General features: G+C 36.1%; 1 non-coding gene across 1 annotated transcript; it reads left to right on the top strand.

Annotated features, from left to right (window-relative positions):
• Positions 1-10,570: 10,570 nt before the first annotated feature.
• Positions 10,571-10,677, top strand: LOC131232136 (small nucleolar RNA R71). Its single transcript, XR_009164744.1, has one exon. It is a non-coding gene; the product is annotated as a small nucleolar RNA R71 (small nucleolar RNA).
• The last annotated feature ends 1,535 nt before the right edge of the window (positions 10,678-12,212 follow it).

Here is a 12,212-nt window from a genome sequence, read left to right on the forward strand (position 1 = left end):
AATCAACTAGGTGCGTTTTCTCTCAAACTTTGCATTAGAGTTCTAATTAGGACTTTGGTTAGCTAATTGATTTCTTAACCTCACTTAAGATGTAGCCTAATATTACATCTTTTGTTTCACCTTAATTAAGATGGGAGTGAGTTGAGTCAAGTCCATCTCAAGAAGACTCTAAAGGTGCACGCATTTCCTAGCGATGATGCAGGCGATTTAAAACATAAGGTGATGATTTCTTCCCCTTAAGCTTTCCATTTCCAAATTATTTTAAGTAATAGTCTTTATTAGAATCACATATGTTATCTCATAGAATGCGACCTTTTATCAATTCTTAAGGCATGACTCATACTTAAATTATAGTTAACAGTTGTGAACCATGATTTCATACAATATGTACTTACGTACATGATGGTTTTCATTTAAATTTAAATTGATAGTTCTTATCATGAATTATTGCAATTATTATGAATCAACTTATGTCTAGCATGCCACAACTATATGCTTTGTCATGGTTTGTTGTGAGTTGCTTATGGAACTCTATTCACTACACTTAATAGTGGGTGATCCCTCTTGTGTATGTTAACCCATGCTTAGGATGTAACCAGATAGGGTGTGGTAAGGAATGGACCCTCGATTTGGAGGTTACATGGGATATGGAACATTAATGTGAGATTTACCATCCATAGGTCATACGGCTTGAGTGGCTTAAAAATGACCTCTTTAACCACTCTGATTTAACCTTACTTGACCCCCTTGCTGTCTCAATTTAATAATCCAATCACCCTTTTACCGCTACAATTTAATATCTGTCCTATGTTTTTATGATTGTCTTACATGGCTTCAATGGCTTATGCCCATGTGATAGTGATCCCTACTTATTGAATTCGATTGGCCCTTGGTTGGCAAGCATCCATTAAACATCCTAAGATGGGAAAGTCTCATGAGCCGGGGATGGTGGTCATGGGACACTTTACCCGAGCTGTCGGCCTATACTGGGTGACGAGCCTCCCGCAGTGACCATTGAGTTACTCAAACCAGCTGATTGTAATTGAAATAATAATGGTTTGGCTAATCATACATTCATAGTATACTGGTGATGACAGGTGGCTAATTTTGGATGTTGTAGTATGTGCCCTTAGGTTTAGTAGGGTATCTTTTCGCTAAGTCCCAGATTATTAATTATCGACCTACATACGTGATGTATGATGACTTGGTCACTATGCTGTACGAGATATGCTATGCTGGTGACCAGTCTTATGCATGGGTGATGAGCCCAAGTCCGATTGGATGAGCATCCCTATGTCGATGTGCATTCACGCATCCATGCATCTAAACAAGACTGCATCATGTATTGTTTTAAATGCCTTGTTGTTTTTAACTATGCTTAGCTAAGGCGGTGGTGTGTAATCTTGAGGGAAATTCACACTGAGTTAGTTACTCATCCATCAAATATATAACCATATAGGTAGCACAGGTGGCTTAAAAGACACTCATGTCCAGAGAGTAGGGTACAATTATCAAGGATATATGGTTGTATCTGCTAGGAGAAGGTGTGTGATCTTGCGGCTCAAGTTTATATGTATTTTATTATTTCTCTTGTCTAAATTATGTAATTCTTGTAATTGTTAATACAGAGACATTAGTTTGTATAAGTCATTATGGGCAGCCACTCATATATTCTGAATGTAAATGCAAATTTTTCTTTATGTTGATTTGTCCATCTTTCGCTAAACTGCTAACTCTGAAAGAAAGAAAAGAAAAAAAATACCTGAATTTAACTATCTTTAAAGGTTAACACTCAGATTTTTAGAGAACCAGTCATATACTCGGGTTCTGAAAACTCGGGGCGTTACAGTTGGTATCAGAGCATAGTTTGGACAAACCAGGCCTTGAAAAAATGAACTTATACAAACTTGAATGTCTCAAGTTAGGATATTTGAAATTAGAAATTTGAACCTAAGTGAATTCCCCTTAGATTTAGGGAAATTTTGAAAATATAGAAACCCAAATTTAGGTTCCCTTAAAAGTGATTGAGATGACAATCCCAACTTGTGTGAAATTCCCTTAGGATAAGGGAAAATCTAAAACATAGAGACTCCACACTTTAGGCTCCCTAAATTTTAGGATAGACTTTTGGGCTTTAGACTTATGTGAAATTCTCTTAGAATTTGAAAAATTTTAAGAACATGGATATCCAAAACTTTAGTCCCCTTTGAAATTTTTAGTGTGAGTCATTTGAGCTCAAGAATAAAAACTTCGGTTCCCTTATAAACTAGTAGAATAGTTGTTTGAAACTTAGGGATGGAACTTAGGCCCCCACTCCAAACTATCAGGATAATTGTTTAAACTTATAAACTAAACTTAGGTATTGAAGAAGGACAAATGCCCACTATAATATAATATCAAACGAGAACTTTCCTTGAACCTGACTCCCCAAGAACATTTTAGAAATCTATGATTCAAACTCTTTCTATAAATTTCCTTAGAAATAAAATCGTTATTATGTTTAGCAAATGAGACAAACTTAGTTATATGAAAAACTCCTTACCCATCGTATCGTATATTAGGTCGGACATAAGCACTCTTTAAACTTAGGGAATCATACTAGGAATTGTAAATTGAAATCCCTAATATATCTCGTTAGTTAGAGATGATGGTTATCATAAATTTTAGTGCTTAGGGTTAATTAGAGGTGAGAAAAAAAATTAGGTTAATTTTCAACCCTAGCTGAGCAATGAAGAATCTGGATAAATCTAGCAAATCATAAACTCAGATTTCATGTAGAAATCCTGGTCCTGAAATTTCCAGGTAGTGTGTTAAATAATTAGAGTGAGCAGTAGAAGCGTAATGGGCCGCATAGACTTGTCCTTTATGAGAATAAGAGATTACGTGATATTCCTCATAAGTTTAGAACAATCGGGATCACAGACTGATGGAAAGATGTTTAAGCAAAGTTCACACAGTTTGACCCAAATTCTAAGTCCAAGCAAATCTCAATGATTTCAATGCCCTAATCAAGCAAAGGATCAAGATTTAACAGGATTATGGATTGATACTACTAAATCCTCTATTCTACGTAGTGATTGCTTGCCTCCAAGTGCAGAGGTTCGTAAGTAGTATCCCGTGAATACAGGGTCGATCCCACAAGGAGATGAATTGTGAGGAAAAAAAATCAAATGCAAAACAAACTAAGTAATAAAAATTAATTTGATGATTTGATTTTGGAATTTTTAAATGGATGTAATTCAACTGAATAAAATAACACCCAAGCTTCAAAGTTCCACACATAAGTTAATGTTCCAAAATCATGATGACTTGGATAACACAATTAGGATCTGAGCACTATGGTCAGCCTAATCGGAAAATAAAATAGTTTAAATATTTTAATAAATGATATAAAAGATTAGAAAATAATGGATTTGCACCATTGACATATATTCTCAAGTACCAGTGATTTTAAGTATTCAATATCTATAGGATAATGAATATTAAAGAAATATAACAGGTTAAGAACATCTCCTATCTAGGAAATCTGATTGATCTAGGGTAAGCCTATCCATCAATGTGGATCTTGTATGATGGAAACATATGGATCTTACAAGAGGATAAAAAAATAAAACCTAAATAATAAATAACATGCATACACCATTCTTCTCATCATTAAAACAATCAATCATCATAATCTTAAAAAATTATTAAACTCATATGCTTCCCTTCTATCTTGGGCTAAAAGGAACTTAGAAAAACATAATTAAATTATAAAAATAAAAAGCAACAAGAAAAAAAGAAGAAAAAAATGCAAATAGAAAAGATCTAAAATAAAAAAAAAAAAACAACTTATAAAGCTTTAATAAAACTAAAAATTCTTTAAAAACCCTAATTCTTGCTTTGGGATGCCTTGAATAATGTTTAGGAATGCCCTAGGAAGCCCTATTTATAAGTAGGGAACTCCAATTTTCATACAAAGTTGAAAAACCCTAGAAATCGCCTCAAATATACGTATTTTTTCAAAATAGACTTCTCGCTGCATAGTTCATTTAAAACAGACTTCCTGCTGCGCAGTTTTTCAAAATAGACTTCAGAGCTTTAGAATACACTTTTCAGGATGATTTTAGGATTCTTCACTTCAAATCTTCGATTCTTTTCATTTCTCACTTGGTTTTCTTGGATCTTTGGCATGTGAATTCTTCAATCTTGGTCTCCTAAGATCCATCCCTTGTGTTGATGATTTTTTAGCATCAAATTCTTGCTTTTTATCACCATTTTTCAATCCAAGCTCTTAAATTCACCTTGCAACACATACATGAGTAAATTAGAACATTAAGTTGATTCATGTGCATAAAATCAAGATGTAAATGGGGAAAATTATGTAATATTTGAGTCTCAACATACCCCCCAACCAGCATTTTGCTAGTCCCGAGCAAAATAAGCGAAGAGAAATAAAAATAAGAATAAAAATTAATTCTAGAAACAAAATTAAAATGAAAAAAAATTTTAACTACACCACTTTCGCAAGTAATCTTGATTGCATTTAGCATATGCAACAACCCTTTAAACCTCTAGGTTTCCCCTAGTGGACGAGTTATAGTCTCGTGAGGGTTTAAAGAAATGTTACCCACAAACATTGAAAACATGAAAAACAGTTCAACACTCAGAAATTTATACAATTATGCCTCCATTCATCATATGAATTCCAAAACAAAACAATACTTAGTCTAAGTCTGAAGTTAGTTAGAATCTCAATTTCCTAATCTATTACATCCTTAAGTTCAGAAACCTAATCAAAATTTAGAATAGTTATGATTCAATATACTTAGGTGCTTTGTGACACTAGTCTAACTTTGAAAAATATGCATATTCCCTATCCTAACTCCTTTCAATCATCCCAAGAATATGAAATCTCTAGTTATCTCATTTTTTTTCGTGACATTTCTTCTTTTATCATCATATCCTCATTATTATAAACCACCCTTAGATGAAGATTTCCACCGGGTTTGCTTTATAACCTACGGTATCATACTTGTAATGGTAACAGTAATGGATACTAAGGTATCCTTACTCCGGATTACTAACACGATTGTTATGGTCATTGCATTCATGCTCTATAATAAAATTTTCTTTTTTCCATCACTCTTTTTTTCTTCAATATTCTCTCTTTTAAACATATATCAATGGTACTAGTTCATTCAACCTTGTTTGAATCAAAAGTTGTTATTCTAGTTCACATATCATATTCCTCACTTAGTTAGCTAGGGTGTATTGTGAATTCAGTACATCAAATTATAACTCACTTTAAACTAGTGATTAGATAATTGAACTCAAGTCTATAATTTTCAGTTATCAGATTTCTAACTACTATCAACCTAGACTAAGTTTTAACTTTGCCTTTGGAATTCGAATTCGTAAAATATCATGTTCACATTCTTGTATATAAAAATATTATTTTAAAAATGTTGAAATTTTTTTCCCATAAACCCCCCAAAAAAAAAACTTAAACCTAACTGAAACCTAAAAATAATAAAAATAATAATAAAATAAGCTGAAATTAAAAAAAAACCTTCACATGGATGACTATCCACACCCCCCAACCTAAAATCTACATTGTCCCCAATGTAATGATAATGTAATGTAGAGAACAATAAAAATAAAAGAAAGGGTGGATAGTACCTACCATGAAAAACTCACCTTCTATGTGACACTAAGAAGAATTGACTATGATACAAATCCTACAGAAATGCTCTGTCAGACCAGGAGCATCAATCTGAATATTCTGGCTCATGAAAAGGGAAGGACTCCTCTCACAAATGAAAGTTTTCCACATAAGGCTTCAATCTCTGACCATTAACCTTGTACACATTACCATTACATGGATTCTCAATTTCAATAGCCACATGAGTATAAACATTCTTCACAATGAAGGGGCCTGTCCATCTTAATCTTAACTTTTTCGGAAAGAACTGGAGACGAGAATTGTACAATAGGACCTTTTGCTGAGGTTCAAAATTCTTCCTCAGGATATTTTTGTCATGAAAAGCTTTGGTCCTCTCTTTATTGATTTTAGAATTTTCATAGGAATCTCTCCTCAGCTCCTCTAATTCATTTAACTCTAATTTTCTTTGTTCACTTGCTTGATCCATATCAAAGTTTAATTTCTTTATTTCCCAGTAGGCTCTATGTTCCAATTCCACAGGCAAGTGGCAAGCCTTCCCATACACCAATCTATATGGAGATATTCCAATTGGGGTCTTATAAGCAGTCCTATAAGCCCATAAAGCGTCGGATAGTCTGAGGGACCAATCCTTCCTATCTAGCCTTATAGTTTTCTCTAAATTGTGTTTGATTTCCCGATTAGAAATCTTAGCTTGACCACTTGTTTGTGGGTGGTATGGGGTGCTCACTTTATGCTTGATGTCATATTTCTTCATCAAAGCCTCAAATATCCTATTGCAAAAGTGAGACTTGCCATCACTAATGATGGCCTTTGGAGTTCCAAATCTAGCAAAAATATTTTTCTTGAGGAATTGTATGACCACTTTGTTGTCATTAGTCCTACTTGGAACTGCCTCAATCCACTTTGAAACATATTCCATACCAACCAATATATAAAGAAATCCAAAAGAAGATGGAAATGGGCCCATAAAATCAATACCCCAACAATAAAAAATCTCCAATGGTAAAATTGGGGATAAAGGCATCATATTGCGCTGGGACACTCTTCCTAACCTTTGACATCTATCACAAGCAACACAGAAAGCATGGGTGTCTTTAAACATGGTGGGCCAGTAAAAACTACACTGCAAGATTTTTGTAGTGGTTTTCTTAGCAGAAAAATGGCCGCCACATGCTTCCATGTGACAAAAGGAAATAACACTTTGAACTTCATCCTCTGGGATACAACGTCTAAAAATCTGATCAGTCCCATATTTATATAAATACGGGTCATCCCAGAAGAAGTTCCTAACCTCAGTTTCAAAATGCTTTCTATCTTGTGATTTCCAATGATTTGGCATTTTTTCCATTACAAGATAGTTCACTATATCCGCATACCAAGGCAATTTGGAGATCACAAATAATTGTTCATCAGGGAAAGTATCTTGAATATGCATCTCCTTAGTGGAATCATTTAACACCAATCTAGAAAGGTGATCGGCCACTACGTTTTCTACTCATTTCTTACTTTTATCTCTAATTCAAATTCTTGGAGTAGGAGGATCCATCTCAAAAGTCTCGGCTTTGCATCCTTCTTAGATAACAAATATTTCAAAGCTGAGTGGTTTGTGAAAATGACCACTTTGGATCCCTGCAAGTATGACCTAAACTTATCCAAAGCAAAAACTACTACAAGTAACTCTGTTTCAGTTATTGAGTAGTTCACTTGGGCTGAGTTTAGAGTTCTACTCGCATAGTGAATAATGTAGGACCGTTTATCTTTCCTTTGACCCAAAACAGCCCCTATGGCATTATCACTTGCATCACACATTAGTTCAAATGGAAGTGTTCAATCTGGTGGATGCATGATAGGTGCAGTGGTAAGGGATGATATAATTTTATTAAAGGCACTTGCACACTCATCTGTCCACTTAAATGGAACATTCTTTTGAAGAAGATTAGTCAAGGGTCTGGTAATGGCACTAAAGTCCTTGATGAATCTTCTATAAAAATCAGCATGCCCTATAAGTGATCTAATATCTCTAACAGTTTGGGGGATAAGTAGATTAGTTATAATGTCGAGTTTTGAGCGATCTACCTCGATTCCATTTTTGGAGATAACATGGCCCAAAACAATTCCTTTTTGAACCATGAAATGACATTTCTCCCAATTTAAGACAAGGTGTTTCTCTTCACACCTAGACAAGACAAGAGATAAGTTGTTGAAGCATTCCTCAAAACTACTCCTAAATATAGAGAAGTCGTCCATGAAAACCTCAAGAAACTTCCTAACCATATTTGAAAAAATACTTAACATACACCATTGGAAAGTTGCTGGGGCGTTACACAATCTAAATGGCATCCGTTTGAAAGTAAACGTGTCAAATGGACAAGTGAACATGGTTTTCTCTTGGTCTTCCAAGGCTATCTCTATTTGGTTATATCCTGAATATCCATCAAGAAAACTATAGGAGTGACCTGCTAGCCTCTCTGGAACTTGATCAATGAATGGTAGAGGGAAATGGTCCTTCTTTGTGACCTGGTTCAATTTTCTATAGTCAATGCAAATGCGCCAACTTGTGGTGACACATGTTGGTATGAGTTCATTATTAGAATTCTGCACAATAGTTATTCCGGATTTCTTTGAGACTACTTGAGTTGGACTCATCCAAACACTATCGGATATTGGGTAGATGATTACCACATCCATTAATTTGATCACCTCATTTTTTACAACTTCCATCATGTTTGGATTGAGATGCCTTTAAGGTTATCTAATTGGTTTGGCATCCTCATCGAGGTGGATCCGATGGCTGCATATGGAAGGACTTATACCCTTGATGTCGGAAATGGTCTAGCCCAAGGCTCCTTTGTGGTCCCTTAGAACATTCAACAATTTAATCTCTTGATCCTTGTCTAAAAATGAAGAGATTACCACAGGATAAGTTTTATTTTTACCTAAGTATACGTAATTAAGCTCATTTGGTAGTGGTTTTAAATCAAGCTTTTGAATATTAGTTGGTGATGGTAGAGGTTGCGAGTCCTTGATAGATAGGATTTGAATGCGTGGTCTTCATTGGTATATACCAATGTCTTGGGTGGTAGTGCTCTCATTATCATCACAAATTTTGGCAAGCACTTTTTCTAAATCAGAATTTTTCAAGTCCCCAATGACTTGAATCAATTCCTCAGTCAGACTAGGTTCCAATTCCTCTTCTTCTATCAAGCAGTCCATGAAATTCAGCTCATGGATTTCATTATTATCAATGGGCTGCTTACATAGATTAAAAATATTTAGCTCTAGAGTCATGTTACCAAAAGACAAGTTCATCATTCCATTCCTGCAATTTATGATTGCATTTGAAGTTGCTAAGAATGGGCGGCCTAAAATGATAGGAACTTGAGCACTAGCATTTACACATGGTTCAGTGTCTAGTATAATAAAATCCACGGGGAAGTAGAGTTTCTCCACTTGGACTAGTACGTCCTCTAAAATTTCCCTTGGTACCTTAATAGAGCGGTCAGCGAGTTGGAGTGTAATCGTGGTTGGTTTAAGCTCGCCTAACCCCATTTGTTTGTAAACTGAATAAGGTACTAAGTTGACACTTGCACCCAAATCTAGTAAAGCATGCTCAATTTAAAAATTTCTAATAATATAATGAATAGTGGGACTTCCCGGGTCTTTGTATTTGGGTACAACCCTTTGTTGAATGATAGCGCTCACTTTCTCAGTAAGGAAGGCCTTTTTGTGCACATTTAATTTCCTCTTTGCAGTGCACAAGTCCTTAAGATATTTAGCATATGATGGAATTTATCTAATGACATCAAACAGAGGAATATTGACAGTAACCTTTTGGAGCACATCCAACACCTTTTGATATTTCATGGGGACAGTTGGATTCTAAAGTCTAGATGGGAACGGAACTGGAGGCTCATATGACTTAGTCTCTTTATCCTTTTGCTGTTGCTTCTCTTGAACCATAGTCGATTCATCATTTTCTTGAGACAGTGGCTCATCCTCCGGTATTTCTACAGGTTGCATTATCTTGTTATCGACCTCTTTTCCACTTCTCAAGGTAATGATGGCCTTAGCTTGTTCATGATGTAGCTCACTTGGATTTGTGTCTCCAATGAAATGTGTGTTTCGAGGGTTTGGCACAGGTTGAGAAGGAAGGGTGCCTTTTTTCATAGCATTTAGTTGAGTCTTAATCCTAGCCACAGCTGTCTTTAATTCCTGATTTGATTGGATTAGAGACTGATTCATTTGAGCTTGAGAGTTCATGAATGTGGTCAATGCATCCTCCACAGATGATCGCTTTGGCGGGGGCACATATGGTGCATTGTTAGGTGCCCCAAAGAAGTTGTTTTGTGGAGGCATTTAAGGTGCATTGGGCACATTAATTTGTGGTCCATTCCTCCAACTAAGATTAGGATGGTTACGCCAATTTGGATTATACGTGTTTCCCATTGGTTGCATAACTGACCTTTGGTAATTATTTATAGCATTTGCTTGATCATGCTCATGCGTGATATTTTGTACAATTAAGATTATTGGACAATCCTTTGTGTCATGGTCTGTACCACCACAAATGCTACAAAAATTACCTAAGAAAGTATTTGCTTTAACCATATCAACCTTCCTAATTTCCAACGCTTCGACCTTGCTAGCCAATGCAACGAATTTTGCATTAAGGTCGTCCTCCTCTCTTAGGACATACATTCCCGTTTTCTCTCTATGAATGGGTCTAGTTTAGTCTGAGTTAGCAGAGACATCTCATGTCTGCGTATTCTCTGCTAACATATCTAGAAAATCCCAAACCTATTATGATCTTTGTCAAGAAAGGTTCCACCACACATCATCTCTATGAACTGACGGGTATCCATGGTGAGCCCATTTCGGAAAGCATCCATCACATGTCATGGTTCATAACCATGATGTGGACAAGTAATTAGAATGTCTTTGAAGCGCTCCTAAGCTTGAAAAAATAGTTCATTCCCCTTTTGGGAGAATGACATGATTTTTTGTTTTAGTGCATTTGTTTTGTGCTCGGGAAAGAACTTTTTCAAAAACTCTCTACTTAAGGCTTGCCATGAAGTGATGGTATTAGGTCTTAGAGAGTTGAGCCATGCTTTGGCCTGATCCTTTAGAGAAAATGAGAATAACCTAAGCTTAGGTACATCCCTATTGCCATTATTTACTTGTAATGTTGCAATTACTTCCTCAAAGTCCTTGAGGTGCAAGTAAGGGCTTTCAGAATCCAAGCCATGAAATTTAGGAATCAATTGAATCACACCTGGTTTAAAATCAATGTTCCCTGTGTGAGCAGGGAACATTATACAAGATGGTAAAGTTGATCTTTCAAGGTGTAGATGTTCACGTAATGTAACGCCCCAGTTTTCAGGACCCAAGTATATGATCCGTGTCCCAAAAGCCCAAGTGTTAACTTTAAAGGATGGTCAAATTCGAGTGTACATTTTTTTTTCTTCATCAGAGTAAGCAAATGAGCATAGTGTGGACAAATCGACATAAAGGAGAATTTCATTATCATTCAAATTTACAAGAAGCTGCCCATAATGACTTATACAAACCAATGTCTCTGAATTTAACAAGTACAAGATTTACAAGAATTTAATACATGAAGAATGACGGAAAGCATATAAATATAAGCTGCAAGATCACGTAGCTCCTCCAGGTAAATACAGCCATGCATCCCTGGCGATCGTACCCTACTCCTCATCAAGTCTGAACATACATATCACTAAAGCCACCTGTACTACCTGTACGGTTGTATATTTGATGGATGAGTGGCCAACTCAGTGTGAATTCCCCTCAAGATTACACACCACCGCATTAGGTTAGAAATAGTGTAAAACATCCAGACAACCAAAACAGAGTAAATGCAGTCTTATTAGGTGCATGGATACATGAATGCAATCATCGACCCGGGTAAATCATCCGGACGGTCGGTGCCCCAGGAAAAACATCCAGACAGGCAATGGGGTCATCACCCAAGGATGTGAGTCGTCATCAGCATAACACGCGGCGTAATCATATGGGCATGAGTGATCCAATTTATCATCATAAATCGATCGGCTGGTCATTAGCGCAACTCACAGCGTAATCGTATGGGTATAATGATCCAAGCCGTCGTAGTATGCTATGCGTGCATGATTTGCCAGCCCATTATTAGTCTAATTGCAATCAGCCATTTTAAAATAAGTTCACGGTCACTACGGGGAGCGCAGGGCCCAGCATAGGCTGATATCTCGGGCATAGTGTCCCATTACAACCATCCCCGGCTCATGAGGCTACCATCTTAGGATGTTTAATGAAAACCCATCGACTAGTGGCCAATCATATTATAGTATATGAGGCTTACCATTGCGTGGTTGCATAGTATAAAACATCGAACCCATATAGGAAAAATACCAGAACAAAGCCACATAAGGCGATATCAAACAAGCCACATAGAGCAACTATTAAAATAGGCCTCATAGGGCGAGTATCAAAACTATGCGATAAAAGACCATCCTTGAAAACTATTGGACACAACAACCTTGGATGGTAG

Source organism: Magnolia sinica, chromosome 17, assembly GCF_029962835.1.
Source record: "Magnolia sinica isolate HGM2019 chromosome 17, MsV1, whole genome shotgun sequence".
In the NCBI taxonomy this organism is placed as follows: domain Eukaryota; kingdom Viridiplantae; phylum Streptophyta; class Magnoliopsida; order Magnoliales; family Magnoliaceae; genus Magnolia; species Magnolia sinica.